Source organism: Trachemys scripta, chromosome 4 (genome assembly GCF_013100865.1).
Source record: "Trachemys scripta elegans isolate TJP31775 chromosome 4, CAS_Tse_1.0, whole genome shotgun sequence".
Classification (NCBI taxonomy): Eukaryota; Metazoa; Chordata; order Testudines; family Emydidae; genus Trachemys; species Trachemys scripta.
Genome location: NC_048301.1, coordinates 57,771,521 through 57,788,814, shown reverse-complemented (window position 1 = coordinate 57,788,814; position 17,294 = coordinate 57,771,521). Strand labels below are relative to the sequence as shown.

The following is a 17,294-nucleotide window of genomic DNA, read 5'->3' as shown; positions in this document are numbered from 1 at the left end:
AATATAATTTGAAAGCATGAACATTCTGAATGCATGAACAGTTGGCCTACTCCAAGATTTTTTAAAGGCAAAGGGTCATGTCATTTGGAAAGTAATTTATTGTGGATATACAATAAGGTCTGAGATTTGACCTGTGACATCAATGACAGAATAATTGAAGCATCCTTAATATAGCTTTTCGTTGAACAAGTGCCTAGGTTAGTACGCAATTATGATTCAGCATAAAGAAATAGTAGAATATAGACTTTAGGTGTTTGAGGAAAATGCAATATTTCATCATGAGAAGATATAGAGTATTATTCTGATCTCATTTGCACTGGGGTAGGTTTAGAATAATTCCACTGAATTTGATATAGTACAGCAGTATATTCCTGTGTAAATGTAAGGAAAATTAGACCATTATTTCAACATTTAACATAAGTACAACTTCAGCAAAACTTCTTCCATGCTGCTTTTTCATATCCCTTTTAATATATGTTTGAATACGCAGGTAAGAGAACTCCAGTAAAAATGCCAAATAGCTGGCTCATTTATTTGCTCTCTTGTTATGAATATAAATGTTTAACTTTCTATCCTCACTCTTTTTTTCATTCTCCCAAACTCTGTGACAGAGTTGGACTATATTACTTCAATTAAGTTATTTTTATAAAGTAAAATTTGACACAAGCCATCTTGTTTGTATGTTTGACAGTTGGGAGTAAAATGTTTTGTTAAACACTCGCTAAATACATGTTGCTGCTTTTTTATTATTATTATTAAGCTGATGAGGGAGCAGAACATATCTTGCTGCCAGAAAAAAAAATGTCAAGCTTCCAAAATAAACTCAAAGAACACTCCATTTCTATGACCTAGTGGATCACAGTCACATGCTTTAGAGCAAGCAGGTTGAATGAAGCTATTCATTAATTACAGATACTGTGAAAATGTGAAACACAGGGGGATCTAACTCTCCTCTCACATCAGTTTACATCAGCTCCATTGACTTCAATAGAATTGCTACAGATTTACACTGTTTTGTGTGAAAGAAATACTGGAGCTTGGGGAAGCTGTGAGTCTGAAGGATGTGGCTGCAGGATGAGAGTGAAAGGTAAAAATGGGGACTGAGGGAAGTGCTAAGGATGGGATGCAGTTTGAAGGCAGTAAGAGTAAACAAAGGGAGAGTGTGAAAGTGTGGTCTAAGAGAGGGATAAAGTTAAGCATGGTGGGTAATAGAGAAAGGTAAGTGAGGTGGGTATGAGAAAATTCTCTCTTCTACACTAAGCCAACAATCTAACCTTCACCTTCAATTCCTAGCCTTTGCTTATTACCTCATAGCTGCAATTGTCTCTCTCATGATTATCTTTCACGCATAATCCAGGCCCAGGGTATTCTCAAAACCTGTGGTTACTGAATTTGTTACAGAATCCATGCACAAAATAGTGATCCAGAAACTATTTTTAAATAATTTTTTCTAGGCCATACAGAGGTGGAGAAAAAAAATCTTAAAATCTTAAGGTTGGTGGTGTCTTTATGAATTCAAAAGACCATCTGACACAACTGAAATAATTGCTTTTCAAAAAATGATGATTTAAAAATATTTCTCCTGGAAACGAAAGGAAGTACTTCATCGACAAGACCTCCCACAAAATTCAGTTGGCTTCAGAAGAGCAGTTATGCTAATTTTGAAAACTACGTCTCCAATTCCTCAATCAGTTCCCTGTGCCTGACCTCTGTGCCCACACAGAGTCCCATTGACTAGATCCATTTACAGGATTGGGGCCCATAACTTTGAAACAGAGGGATTTCCTGCATTAAGTAGAAGTCTCAACACAACCTTAACTATAGATGTGTTACAGTTACCTCCATAATAACTACGGGACTATTGTATTGATGACATTTTCAAATTTAATCCAATAAAGGATGTATTTTTAAAAAATGTAACTGATGCTGACACAAAACTTCCTGTCTGCTGCACCAGGTTGCCACAGGTTTGAGGTTTCAGAGTATATATATATTACTTATAACCTTCACCCTTGCTTCATGCCCTCTGCGATCTTTACTCCATTCCCAACCACCCACTTTCTATCACCTTGCTTATAGCGCCTATCACCTTCAATCCTAACCCCTCACGCTTATCTCTATCACCCCCTGAAGCTTGACAGGTACCCTAGTTAAAAACTGTAGTTTATCATTTCCTTTCTTTCTTACTTAAGTCTTAAATGTCATGCTTCACATTTAGAAGTACTGACTAGAAGTTCAATGAAGTTATTCATAAAGAACTACTGTGTTTACATTAGCAGTTGCAGTGCTGGCTGCCAGTTTGTCTCAGAAATGGGATGGAGAATTAAGTCTTAATGAAGGCTGTAAGTTCTTTGGTGCAGGGACTTCCTCCCACTGTGTGTTTGTACAGCACCTAGCACAATGGGGCCCCACAACTGGTCATGCCTTTTGGGATGATTGCAATAGAAATAATAAATAACAGTAATATAATAATGAACACAGTTACTTGCTGGGTGCATTTTTAACCTGTAAACTATTTATCACAACTATTTGTATGTGTTTATAGATCTGTTTGTATTCCAACAGCTCTGCTTCATAGCCTGTGTGGTCCTACAGAGAAGTCATAATACTGCATGTGTGATATCCCATTACGTTTTCAGGGATTCAGTTAGCTCTTTAGCACATTTTTCTTACATTTAGGATGTTATATAAATGATATAAATAACAGAGATGGGTTAAAGTTGCAAAATTCAGAACTAGATTCCAGTCTAGATTTGCAACACCCCTAAAGTTCAGAAATTGCGAGCTTTAGGATTTTAGTTTAGCCCATTATAAATTCTACCACTGCAGCTAACAACAGTGGCAGAGCCAGGACTACAGTACAGGACTCCTGGTTCCCAGTTAGATATGGGCCATTGGTAAAACTTAGATCCAAATCTAGTTTCCCTTAGACAAAGAGTAACCTATGTTCTATAACTTCTAAATTCTCTGTGATCTGCTCCAGCATTATCACCACAACCTGAGAGACACACTTAGATGAACAAATGACTTGAACTTTAAACTGTGCTTTCAGTAGTAGAGTATTACTATTCTGACTTTATTGATGTGCAAACAGCTTCACAGCTTGTAGCAGCCTCTTAAATGAAACAGTAACAGTAGACCCAGGGTGAAGATGAGGTTATATTTAAATGGTCAGAACTTCAGGAATAAAATCCAGACATTTCTAAACGTTTTACTGTATCCCAATGATATCACCCCTGGAGTTGGCCTGTCAATTTCTATTGACCTTAATGGGAGCTGTAACACACATTTTCCAAGATAAGCAGACCCCATACTATTGCACTCCAGGTTACCCAGGCTAAATCAGCAAAGAACTTTCAAATATGTTCTCTCTCTCTCTTTTCCCCTTTCTATCATTCGTGCACACACCTGGTTCATTTAGCATTGTCTTTTAACTCCCAGCCCACTGATTCTCAACAGTGTGTAGGCAGAGCTGTGCTTTTAACTTTAAGGGTATTAATCTTTGTAGGTGCATCCTTTCAACAGATTTCCATTTCATTAATTTGCAAGAAAGAAAAACTAAACTATTTGCCCCAAACTGCTCCATTTTTGTTTTCTCTATCACCCACCTGCAAGTATCACATCATATTGAAATCCCAACTGTAGAAACCAGTATCAGAATAAAAATAAAAAAACATGAAGTAATGAGAGATCCCTAAAGACCCTGGCCATTCTGAGACACAGAATAGTCAGTACACCTCTACCCCGATATAACACGGTCCTCGGGAACCAAAAAATCTCACTGCCTTATAGGTGAGACCGCGTTATATCGGGAATGGTCCGGTACGGTACGGCGTACTGGCAAGAGCCGGTACACCATGCCGGACTGGACCAGCTTCCCCAGCGGTGATTTAAAGGGCCCAATGCTCCAGCCACTGAGGGGAGCCACGGGCCCTTTAAATCACCGCCAGAGCTCTGGCAGCAGGGCTCGGGAGGGGATTTAAAGGGCCCGGGGCTTCCCGCAGCAGCTGGAGCCTCTTGCCCTTTAAATCACTGCCTGGGCTCTGGCAGTGATTTAAAGGGCCGGGGGCTCCACACGAATTCGGATATAACGCAGTAAAGCAGCGGGGCTCGGGTGGCGCTTTAAAGGGCCCGGGGCTCCCCGCTGCTTTACCGTGTTATATCCGAATTCGTATTATATCAGGTCGCGTTCTATCGGGGTAGAGGTGTACAAGTTGTTGGATACATAGTGTACATAGGCCACTATATATTAGATACTTTGAGACTGGAAAGCCAGTCTCTAAGACTGTCCTTTGTGTTTTGCCTTGACAACCTTTGGATCAAATTTACAGGATTTTTTTATAGTGATACTCAATATTTTAATGCATGCTAGCATGAGTTACTCAAATGGAGAAATACATCCCATTTCATTCTTTTTTTAGTCATCACTAGTTTATAGTTTCCTGTATCAGTTATTCTTGCTCAGAAACCAAAGTATGCCTGGAATTGTAATTTGGAAAAACGTTGTGGACTTGTGGTAGTGATGGCATTGACTACATGCCATATCCCTCTTAATGAGCTTTGTCATCTCCATATCAAGTTCTGTAATGAATGCTATTTGATCTGCAACAATCTACAGCACTTTTCAGAAAAAAACAATTTAACTTCCATACAGCCACATATAATGAACTGTAATATATAAAATCTATTCTGATTATAATCAGATTATAATAATATCTGGCAGATATTTAACAACCTCCACCCTTGAATAAAATATGGTGTATGGTATTTTTCTTGGAAAAATATCCTTAGCTCTTTAGAAGCCATGATTTTGGATGACTACCTCTTTTCAACAACAATGAAATCAGGGTAATCAAAAACATCACTCCAGTTTGCTGCAACCAATTTACCATCTCATGCAAAGCAATGAGGGACAGCACCAAGTTGATGGATCTATGCCAGGTTAGATCAGCTAAGGATCTGGGCCTGAGTCTGTGATCTGCTGACAGAGGCAAAGGCAGAGGTGGATGTGAGTGCGGCTAGTACTCAAACAGTATGGCATTGTCCACACTATGAAGTTAGGTCAACATATGCCGTGTCAGATCGAGTTAATAATGTATGTGTCTACCGAGTCCCTTCTGCCAACCTAAAAGGCTTGTAAAGTCGATTTCTGTACTCCACCTCCGTGAGAGGCGTAGCGCTTCAGTCGACAACCACGCATTGACATGGGAATAGTGTAGACATTGCGCTGTGTAATTCGAAGGAATTGGCCTCCAGGAGGTGTCCCACAGTGCTCTGCTGTGACCGCTCTGGAAGGCACTTTCAACTCCATTGCATTTCAGCCAGGTATACAGGAAATAGCTGCCCACCTGTTAAAGCCCTGGGAACTTTTGAATTTTCATTTCCTGTTTGATCGGCATGGATAGCTCGTCAGCACAGCTAACCATGGGTGCTCAAGGCTGCAAACACGCTCCAGCATGGAGCACACAGGAGGTGGTGATCTTATTGCTGTGTGGGGAGAAGAGTACGTGCAGGCAGAGCTCCAAACCAGCAGAAGAAATGTTAACATCCATGCCAAAATCACGCAGGGCATGGGGGAGAAAGGCTACACCAGGGACACACAGCAGTGCTGAAAATAAAGGAGCTTTGGCAAGCATAGCAGAAGACAAGGGAAGTGAACAGTCACTCTGATTCTGAGCCTCTTTATACTATCAGAGTGATGTAATTGAGAATTAGACCCTCAGAGTGATGGAAAATTGGCTCAAGCAACAAAATCTGAATCCAACTCTAGATTTCCAACACTGCAAAGTCTGGAGTCATTGAGATATGGCTTAGCTCAATATAAAGATAGGGGCCACTTCCAAAATTTGGATATGGATTCAGTTTTAGTTCTTGCTGTCTGCCCCATCCCTTTCCCCACAAAGTTCGGGGATATTCAGGACCAGGTTCAGGGCCAACTCTTGTAGAGATTGTAGAGATTGATGTTAAAGGGAGACCATCAATTTGATGATCACATTTTGTTCTTGAACATTTTGTACCTATTATAGTTAAAAGCTTCTGATAGAAGTTAGCACACACACAAAAATTCCATTTTTCAGATTGTTGCCTTTTCTGCATATGACGCCACTTACTGTGTAGTCAGTTATCCTGTTCTCTTCTAGTCAGTTTCTCTCTTCCTGAAAAGTTTCTTAATTGGAGAACAGAATTATCATATTATGGAGAATGTTAAGTAGCTTAACTATATGCATTGTTGCCAATTCCACACTTAAATGTTTATTACATGTATTACAGTAGTGCCTAGAGGCCTCAATGAAGACTGGAATCCTGTTGTGCTAGGTGCCATGCAATTATACAGTAAGGAAAATAGTAAAGAATATGTTCCATGCAGTGCTGTTCAGCATGCATATAAGGACTTTTGGTTACTACACATTAAAAAAAAAAACGCTCTGATGTTTGTACCGTCACAGTCACTATGTTCTGTACAATGATCTGGTTAGACAGGAATTCTTGTTGGACTGAGCTGAGAGTAATCAAAATGCAAAAAAGCTTTAAAGCTGAACTTAACAGGCAGATGCCTTGCATCTGAAGAAGTGAGGTTCTTACCCACGAAAGCTTAAGCTCCCAATACTTCTGTTAGTCTTAAAGGTGCCACAGGACCCTCTGTTGCTTTTTACAGATTTAGACTAACACAGCTACCCCTTTGATACTTAACAGGCAAGTAACGTATGTTACCCCATCTTTGCTTAACGCAGTACCTTCTTCCTCTACTCATAATTATTTTTCTACTGACCCTCATGATTTTACCACCCAATGAGCATTGCAGATTGCTCTTCTCCTGGCGTGTTTGGTAGTTGAGCAAAGAGACAAATATCAAGAATATTTTTCCTAATTAACTTTTCTATTAAAGCATTCTTTATTGAATTTGGCTGGGAGTATCAAAAGAGCCTAAGGGAGTTAGATGCCTAAGTCTCATTGAAATAAATTCGAAACCTAACATATTTGGAGGTTGGTACTGATTTCCTACACCTTGCCTTTAAGACACACAGTAAAGAAAAACAATTTCAGGGACCAGGTGTTTATATGTATATTTTCCTAGAAGAAGAACTAACACTTTGGTAACCCTGCAGGGAAAATAGGCTCCAGGAAACAATCTTTTTAAAAACTTGGGTGTGTGCAACAGCTTGTTTATTTTGTGCGCACAATGACTATTGTTGTGTGTCCAAACTATATAGTCACATAGATTAGGTGTACAAAATTGTACATACATTTTGGGTGCCCAGCTTTTAAAGAAATCAATTCCAAGATCTCTGACTCCTAAAGTCAAAGAGATAGTTGAAAACCAGGGAAGAATTACACTGGAAATGGAAATGTGTGCACTTGCATGAGAATATGTGACTCTGTTGCAGTCAAGGGAGTTGCTTCTGCTCTTTTCAAGAAGCAACAGGCTTCTTTGGTCAACAGGCTATATATTTTCTACCTAGAGAGGTTCAGATGCTGTTGTTTGGAACACAGTTTCCTGTTAACAAGTTTGCAGTTACCATAGCACGTCAAACTCATGTTTCACACGCAATCCAATCACAAATACCGTACAGCTGAGGAACTGAAAGTTCTTAGTAAAAGTTAAAAAAAACATGTGGGCTGAGTCACTATAACTGCACCTGCAGTAAAACAAATGTTATTTTCCCCCCATTAACAAAGGAGGCAAAACCCGCTGCATGGCAGAGCTATTCACTCACTGCCCCTCTCCTAACCAGGTTCTATATTCAGCTATATTCTATATCAGGGAGCAGCAACCTTTGGCACGCAGCTTGCCAAAGGTGATAAGCACCCTGGCGGGCAGGGCCAATTTGTTTAACCTGCAGCGTCCGCAGGTTCGGCCAATCACGGTTCGCCACTCCAGGCCAATGGGGGCTATGGGAAGTGGTGCGGGATGAGGGATATGCTGACCGCCACTTCCCACAGCCCCCATTGGCCTGGAGCGGTGAACCGCGGCCAGTGGGAGCTGCGATCGGCCGAACCTGCAGTTGTGGCAGGTAAACAAACCAGCCCGGCCCGCCAGGGTGCTTACCCTGGCGAGCCGTGTGCCAAAGGTTGCCGATCACTGTTCTATATTCAACTTTAACAGAGGGCCAGATTCTGTCTAGAGCCTGCACAGATGTGTAAGGAACTTCCACTCCCACCTCCTTTGTATTGTTGCACAGAGTCTGACCAGAATCCTGATGGGGAACACAGTCTCTGCTTTGCAAGACCTAGAAAGTAGAAATAAGGGCAGAGCCAGCACTTTGCCTGTGCCTTCTACACACCAGCCAGCAATGTTGGCCAGGTGGAGAGAGAGACATATGTTGTAATCTCTTCAATAGCAATAGAGCAGATGGGCCAACATGTGCTACCTGGAAGATCACAGAAGATAATTCAGTTATTTAAGCCAAAATGCCTGTTGGGGGCTCTGGATGCTGTGCTTCCCCTTAGCGCTCCTTCTAATACACAGGATGGTGCCTAAAGGATAAATATAACCCAGAGTTTGTGCCTGTACCTTCTATTTCTCCTCAGGTTACTGGAAATTATTCCTTCACAAATCATCTGGTGGCAGAATTTCAGGAGAGTTTGGAGCTAATTCTCCTTTTGCTTTTATTAGTGTATATCAGGAGGAACTCTACTGAATTCAACAGAAGTTATCCGTTTAAAAGCAGTGTAAGTGAAAGGAGATTCGGGCCTCTTATCTGTACGCAGCCAGCAGATTTGATTGCACAGTTTTACTATACATATGCTCAGATACAGCTTGCAGTATCTATTATTGTTCCAGCACTTTCATCCACTACCAAGCCAAGAAACTATGTTAATCATTAACATGGGCATTCCACTATACATGGGGTAAGAGACACTGGGAGAAAATCAATTGTAGAAGGAGCATATGTGGGACCAAGTACAGTAAACAAATAGTGCAGTTTTGGTCTAGATGCATTTTAGTTTATTTTAATATGGGCTGCAAAAATCCACATCAAGTAGAAAAAAGTGTCATTTCCAAAACTTGTATCGGTCTCAAAAGAAAGGGCTGTGTGCTGTTTACTGTTGACAAGCAACATTTGCACTCAACAACCTTTCCCCAGTGAACTGGGATATTTTCCCAAGTAAAACTGATATACAACCGCTTTTAGAGGAGAATTTGTACCTTTATAAAATTCAAATGTAAAATTACAGAGTGTGACACAGTCCCCAGGAGAGAGACACACTAATTTGTATGCAGATTATCTGATGATCACACAGTCATGTACCCACAGGATAGTTGCCATTTGGAGATTTCTTGTCACAGTGAGCTGTTCCTATATGATAACACCTGCAAAAATCACACAGTGTATAAATAGGTTTGGAAGTATTCGATTTTTATCCATAAATGTCAATTTCATGTACATAGAGACCAATGAAAAATATTTCTATTGCTAATCATAATTTATATATAGGCAAAGTAAGAAAAATATGATGGAGAAATTATTAGGAAGGCTACGATTTAGTCATGGGTATTTTTAATAAAAGTCATGGACAGGTCATGGGCAATAAACAAAAATTCATGGACTGTGACCTGTCCATGACTTGTAATATAAATACCCCTGATTAAATCTTAGCTGGGGCGGGGCGCTGCATGGGAGGCCCCCAGAGGGAACCGCTGCTGCTGGGGGGGAGTGCTGCGGGGGTGGGGGGACTGGAGGAGCCAATGCTGGGGAGCCTGGGAGGCCTTTGCTCAGGCAGGGCCTGGGGCCAACAGCACAAGCTGCCAGGGGTCGTTGAGCAGCGGCTGCTCCAGCCACCCCTAGGACCATTGCTGGCGGCTGCCAAGCTGTGGCTGCACCGGCCACCCCTAAGACCACTGCTCAGGCGATCCTCGGGGCCAGCCGCTCCCGCGGCTGTTCAGTCGGTCCCTGGGACCAGTTGCCCGGGGTCGCCTGAGCAGTAGCCAGAGTGGCTGTTCCCAGGGCAGCTCCAGCAGCGGCCGGTGCAGCTGGGTGCAGTGCCACCCAAGCGGCTGGCTGCGAAGCCACTCCAGCAGCTGCCAGTGTGGCTGGCCCTGGGGCCGCCTGAGCAGCTAACTCTGGGGCCAATGGCTTGGATGGCCCTGGGGTCACCACACTGGCCACTGCAGAAGTCCCGGAGGTTGCAGAAAGTCACGGAATCCCTGACTTCCACGACCTCCATGACAGACATGGAGCCCTAGTTATTAGAGTTTGATTTAAGGATATTTTCTTTGTATATTTTGCCATGTGATGTTAACAATGTGTGTCTTAACAGTTATAAGGCTTTAAATTTTTTAATCTTAATGTGTGCTGCCATGGAATAAATATTGTCCGGCCCCCTCCAATAATAATCCACAACTGACAAAATGTAAATTGATAAAAATTGAAAAATGCTTACAGATAAACATTGAAACTATCCATTGAAAAGATAAAATAAATATGCCATTTTGCCAAGCCTATGTATAAAGAAACAGTACTGTCTTTTGGATGAGATAGAGCATAACATGCCTGGGGCTTGTCTACATGGTGCATTATTCCCCACAAGAGGGGTGTACATTTTAGTCTGCTCCAGTGTTTTGTGCACTAACTAGCCCAGTGGATCCTGCTGGTGTGCACTAAAAGTTCCCCCGTGTACATTAATGTAGTCCTGTTTCAAATGTAGTCCCTAATGAGCAGTAGGGAACTTTTAGTGCATGGCAAGAGGCTCCCCATGGGCCAGTTACTGTGTGGCAGACTAAAATTTATACCCCTCTTGGTGTAGACTAATGTACTGTGTGGACACGCCCCTGGTCACTAATGGTCCCACACCACTTTCTACATTACAACACAGAAAATTGGAATCTGCCTCATAACTCCCCTCGTGGGTGCCATTGGAGAAATTATACTTCACTGCTCTCCTAAAACTTCCTTGAAAATGATTAGGTCAAATAAACTCAGTGCTGATTGACACTTTGTACAATTACACCTGAAAGGGATTGTGCAGAATGTTAGTGCTGGATTTCTCCAAAGTCTGCAAAAAGAGGCCAACAGATCAAATTCTTCTACTCTGACTTCCACTGATAGAATCCCAAGGAAGTTAACTGAGTGGAACTGAGAGAAGGATTTGGCCTTAGGAGTGTATTGTTCAGGAAGAGAAGTGGATCTATTATTATTAGCCACACAATGTTAAATATTGAACTGTAAGATTACAAAGCATGGATGTTTTATTTTAGCCAGGAATGTTTTTGAAATACCAAGAGCAGCAACCCTAATCCATTTTATACACACAAAAATGATGTTCTTCAAAGTTTATCAGTTGGCAAGATAATTCCTCTTAAAAGCAGAAGTTCAGCATGAATGTGACAGTGCAACAAGCTATGCAGCAATAACAGTCAACCCAAATATTTGTTACTGTGTACGCTGCTGTGAAATAGGGCTATATACACTGGAAGTAGTACTAACATTATCAAACCAGCCTCAACCAGTCAAAGGCCTAATGAAGTGCAGGGTCTGAATGATGTAGAGTGAATGAACTAAATGAAAATACATTAATAACTGTGGAACTGCAGTTATTATCTGGGATTTTTCCCCCTTGCAATATTGAATCTGAATTTCACAAAGCAACATTTCTTAAACCAGCAGGGTGAAATAATATGAGATTTGTTTGGAATAAAAGGTACAGCTTATGTGAATTGAACGTATGGAATAAAATAAAACACAGACCACATTTGACCTTCAGGCAAAACAAAAGGGATGAATGTAAATAGGGGAAGAATTTCAATTAAGATGGGATCATTACCTGCAATTTTATGTAGCTGAACCTCTTCTGAGACAAACACGTGCCACATGTCACTTAAGAGGTGGTTTCAAATGGATCCATATTTCTAGCCCCCCTCAGAGTTGTGTTTGGCAGTGTGTCAGTTTGTATTTTATACAAAATATGTGGTACTGCATTGAGTATAGTGTATGGGCAATTACGATAGTAATATCAGCAGTGTTTGTACTATAAGAGACATAGACAGAATTTATACTGGACTAAAAATTATCTCTTGGCACAAATCTGTAAACTATTTTGGTAGCTGAGCTCTCTTTTAAAGGGGTGGGAGGAATATTCTAATCTTCCTCTGGGATCAGGGGCCTCTTTTACTGTCCTCACACACTAAAATGTTGCTAGGTTTCAGTGGTAGCTGTGTTAGTCTGTATCAGCAAAAAAAACGAGGAGTCCTTGTGGCACCTTTGAGCTTAACAAATTTACTTGGGCATAAGCTTTCATGGTCTAGAACCCACTTCAGATGTATGAAGTAAAATAATACAGGAGCAGGTATAAATACATGAAAGGATGGGGGTGTCTTACCAAGTGTTAGGTCAGTCTAATGAGATAAATTAATTTAACAGCAGGAAACCAAGAGAGGAAAAATAACTTTTGAAATGGAAAGAGAGTGGCTCATTACAGACAGTTGACAAGAAGGTGTGAGTAACAGTAGGGAGAAATTAGTATTGGGGAAATTAAGTTTAGGTTTTGTAATGACCCAACCACTCCCAGTCTGTTATTGAGTGACCAGAGAGATTGAAGTGTTCTCCTACTGGTTTTTGAATGTTATGATTCCTGATGTCAGATTTGTGTCCATTTATTCTTTTGCATAGAGACTGTCTAGTTTGGCCAATGTACCTGGCAGAGGGGCATTGCTGGCACATGATGGCATATATCACATTGGTAGATGTGCAGGTGAACGAGCCCTGGATGGTGCGGCTGATGTGGTTAGGTCCTATGGTGTCATCCCTTGTGAAGGTATTCCCCCTTTCCCTCCTGACAGGCATCACAATACTGGGCTCCAGCTCCCATTCTTTTCCTCAGCAGCAAGGATTGTCTTGGTGAGGGAGTCATTTGGGAGAATTCTCTTTTCTCACTCTTCATCCCTTCCCTACTGTCATCCAGTGTGTTTGGATTTTTTAATTTTATTCAGCCATGGCTCCTTCCCACACCATTCCTGGCCTGTCCTCCTTTCTCCTCCCTCCCTGTTGCTGCCCACTATCACTATCCTACATCCCACTTGCTCCCTCTCAACCCCTGCTCTCCCTATCCTTCATCTTGCTCATGCTCTCACACCATTTGTTCAGCCCAAAGCTTTTTTATTATTATTTCTATTGATTTACAGAGGCCATCTCAGGTCACCACCTCCTATGTTCATCCACAAGTTTCCCCTCCCCCCTGCTCCATTTGAGTGCAGGTCTCCACAAGTCCCACAAGGCCCTCCTGAGTGAAGGGAGGCAGCCAGAAATCCAGACTCTTATAAGCGAGCCCAGAAATATTTGCCCTTGCAAGTTCAAATCTCTGGAGAATACCTCGTTGAACTTCTGAAGTTTAGTTTTGCATGGAATTTGTAATAACAGGAAAGAGAAATATACAGCCTTTCAGTGCTTGGAATGGCAAAGTGTCATGTGGTTAGGAAAGGTATGTCTGGGATTATCGTATAGCTGTTACTCAACCTAGACACAGAGGAGCTTTGTGCGGTGAGTTGAGGCATCTTTAGCAACGCAGACCAAAATACAGACATACGGCTGAGGCTGAACTGGTTTAGACTGACACAGACAAGTTACAATCCTGAGCACAAGACATTAACATTTTTTCTGTTAGAAAAATAAAATCCCAGTGTTGGCCGTCTTCAGACTAAACTTTTAGCACAGGGCAGAGCTTCTATTCCTCAGGACCTCAATTTGGAGAGTCAAGGAGGAAATCTGTGGATCATCACCACTAGGCAGAGGTCAGTTGCTCTTTGTAGAGCTAGAAAGAAGGAAAGGCTGCTTGTTTTTCCTATAAAGTTTCCATCCCAAGCTATTACATTATTATCTGAAGTTTTATTCATTTTCTAGCCATAAAATAAAGAAAGCAGAGAGGGGACCTTAAAAACCAGATATTCTGCTCATGTTTCCAAACACTGGCATTGAGACAGAATTATTGTGAACAGTATAGAAAGATGTTCTTATACAGAAAGTAGAGTAGGGCTTTCTATTCCTGGGTACCTACTTCCCATTAACTTAATGATATCAGAGAGAGAAAGTGAGTCATAGAAACCTGACTGGAGTAGGAAAAAAATCCCTAATATAATAAGAACAACGAAAAGAAGTTTTCTGCAGAGATGTGCCTGTGTAATAAAATTTGTGCAATACTTGTAGTGAAAAGAAGGGTTGGAAAAATCCCTATTGTAATTTAGGAATTTAAACAAGGTTTTTTAAAAAGCTATCCTGAAACCTTCTAAGCATTTTCAAAGCCAGCTTGGAGATGAAGGTCCAGATTTTTAAAGGTATATAGGTACTGCTGTTCTCAGCATTGCAAAAGTGTCCAAATCACTTTTCAACATGAGAATTAGGCTCTTAAATCCATTAGGCTTTGCCACACTGATCGCAGGACTACCTCAATACCTTTAAAAATCTGGACCATATTGCTTATTTGGTGAAAATTATGCTGGCAGAAAATGGCACTCAAAAAGAAAAGAAACTGGCCAATTTCTTATTTCCATATGGTACAGAACTGACGCACACTTCTGCCCCCAGGATGCATTTGGCTTATATTTTATGCAAAACCTTTCTCAACTGGAACCCTTAATACCAGACCTTCGAGGATTAGTTTATAAGGAGCGTGTAAATCATATTATTGTCAATAGGCAAAACACCATTGTACATAAATTTTATGTAGGCCAAAGAGTTCAGGCAAGAGATTTCCATGGAGACCATTAAAGCACACTAGGAAATGTTCAGTTTGTGCCAGCAGGGTCTACACAGACCAGTTAGTTATGTCCTGTGTCATACACAGGGAAGGTCAAAGATGATCAAATCTAGCACAGACACAGATCAGTTGCATATGGCAGAGCCATCACCAAATTCTTGCCAACTTGTGACAGAGACTTCATTATTACCATCAGCAGCACCAGTAACTGTATTACACCAGAGAACTCTAGTATTTCTACAGATTCACATATATGTGAGGAAGTAGAGGAACTAACTACAATTATCTACAGATACCACATTTCAGCAGGTTCAAGAAAGTGACCATGGGAAACCAAGAAAAAGATAATCAAGGGACTTTTTCACACCAGTCCTACTCAACTAGAGACAGACATTTACTTACCTATCCTAACAATTCCTTGTTAGTTAACTAAACTTGACTGTATTTTTAGTGCAATTTATTCTGTACAACAATAAATTTTCATGTCTGTGAAGTAATATATTGGTTCCTAAAACAACAATTGGAATTTATCTCTCCGCTCCTAATAATTATTCTTCCTTGTTTTCTTCACAGACTGATGAAAGTTCTAATCACCCGTTCCACCTGTTCAGAGGCCTTCATCTAGTCACAGGCTCCATTACACCACCACCATAAACTGCAGTTACTCTTCCCCCTCTCCTTTTGCTTCCGACAACAAAGTAGAAACAGGACAACCCCTTTCCATCATCATGTTCTTCAAGGTGGCTTAGCTGCCAAATTGTAATGGCCAGTGCTCCACGTCTGGGCTCTGGTAAATTGAGAAATATGTAAAATATTGAAAACTACATGCACTGTTAATTTGCTAGGAAACCTCTTCCCCCCCCCCCCTCAATGTTTAAAAGAATGTTTTATGAAACTAAAGGGCCAATTAATTGAGCCCTAGTGTAAGCAGAGGAAACAACTGTGTAAAAGTCAAAGGTTCTGATGTCAAAATTCACACACACAGTATTCTGTACAATTAGCCCCAAATATTACAACAGGTTACAGTTTTGAGAAGGTTACTACTGGCTTCTAAAGTATTGTGTATTTCTAAGGGCAGAGGAAGCAATTTCTCCATGAGACTCGATTAAATGTTACTTTAATAACACAGAAGTAGAGTTCTCCACTGACAGATGATATGGAATATTTTCTTAAGAGCATTTGCAAACTACCCATTCAGTAGTTTCTCTGGAGAAATTGGCCTATAAAAGACAATCATAACAGACAACATCTTAGAAATGTGGGGCCAGAGCCTCAGTTCATGTAAATAGCCATAACTCTGCTGAAGTCATTAGAACGACACTAATTTACACTGAGGATCTGTCTTGTATTCTTTTTATAAAAAAAATGGGGGGTATGGGGTGGGGACTTTTAAAGGGGGATGCGGGGCCCATAAAAGATAGCTAACTGACAACCCTAGAAGCTGAAGTCCTTTAGTTACCCACACACAAGGCACAGCACAGGCAGTGCCAGCTTCCACCACACTTCTTGCCAGTGTGCCTCAACCCTGAACTTGGGAAATCACCTCTAGAGTAAGGGATTAGGTCAGATTCCTTTCTTGTTCAGTCCTTGGCCTCTGCGGAGACTGCCAACAACACTGCCAATTAGTGTCAGTTATGCTGATGGCTTTCTGAGTGGTCCAACGGAAACTGGACTGAGGTCACCAGCTAATTTTATGTTGGCCACTGAACAGCCATGACATACAACAAATTTTGAACACAAGGGCTTTGAACTGGTATCTAAGAAGTAAAAAGCACAGTATTGGGTTTATATGTTTTAAAGTGTGTTTTTAGCTGAGCTTGATGGATCAATTGTATTGCCTATGAAACCCTGCTCTTTATCTTTATTATTGATGTTTCCATATGTTCTTTAATTATTCTATTGACTCCTTCCGTTTTCAAATTTATAGAAGAAACTCAACATAATATTTAAATCACACAAACACATTCCTAGAGATTTTATCTCTAAGTTATTATAAACATTTTCAGCAAAGTAGCTTAGTCATAGAGGAAGAAACGTTATAACACATTAAAAGAGAAACCCATAAAAATCTCTGTAGTTTAATTCCTGTGAAAAAAAATGTTCTTATAATTATTGCAGTTTACTGCAACTCTACAGCTCCATCTAATGAGTGTTCAGTCTATAGAATGGCAATATACAAAAACCTGTAGGAGAACACTTCAACCTCCCTGGACACACAATAGCAAATTTAAAGGTAGCCATTCTGCAGCAAAAAAACTTCAGGACCAGATTTCAAAGAGAAACTGCTGAGCTACAGTTCATCTGCAAATTTGACACCACCAGCTCAGGATTAAACAAAGACTGTGAATGGCTAGCCAACTACAAAAGCAGTTTCTCCTCCCTTGGTGTTCACACCTCAACTGCTAGAAGAGGGCCTCATCCCCCCTGATTGAGCTAACCTTGTTATCTCTAGCCTTACTCACTCTTGCTTGCATATTTATACCTGCCCCTGGAAATTTCCACTACATGCATCCGAAGAAGTGGGTATTCACCCACGAAAGCTCATGCTCCTATACGTCTGTTAGTCTATAAGGTGCCACAGGACTCTTTGCTGCTTTTACAGTCTA

At 40.9% G+C, this 17,294-nt stretch overlaps 1 long non-coding RNA gene across 1 annotated transcript; it reads left to right on the top strand.

Annotated features, from left to right (window-relative positions):
- Window positions 1-957: 957 nt before the first annotated feature.
- On the top strand, window positions 958-16,023 carry LOC117877295. Its single transcript, XR_004645673.1, has 3 exons — window positions 958-1,087; window positions 8,530-8,670; window positions 15,262-16,023. It is a non-coding gene; the product is annotated as an uncharacterized LOC117877295 (long non-coding RNA).
- Window positions 16,024-17,294: the final 1,271 nt, after the last annotated feature.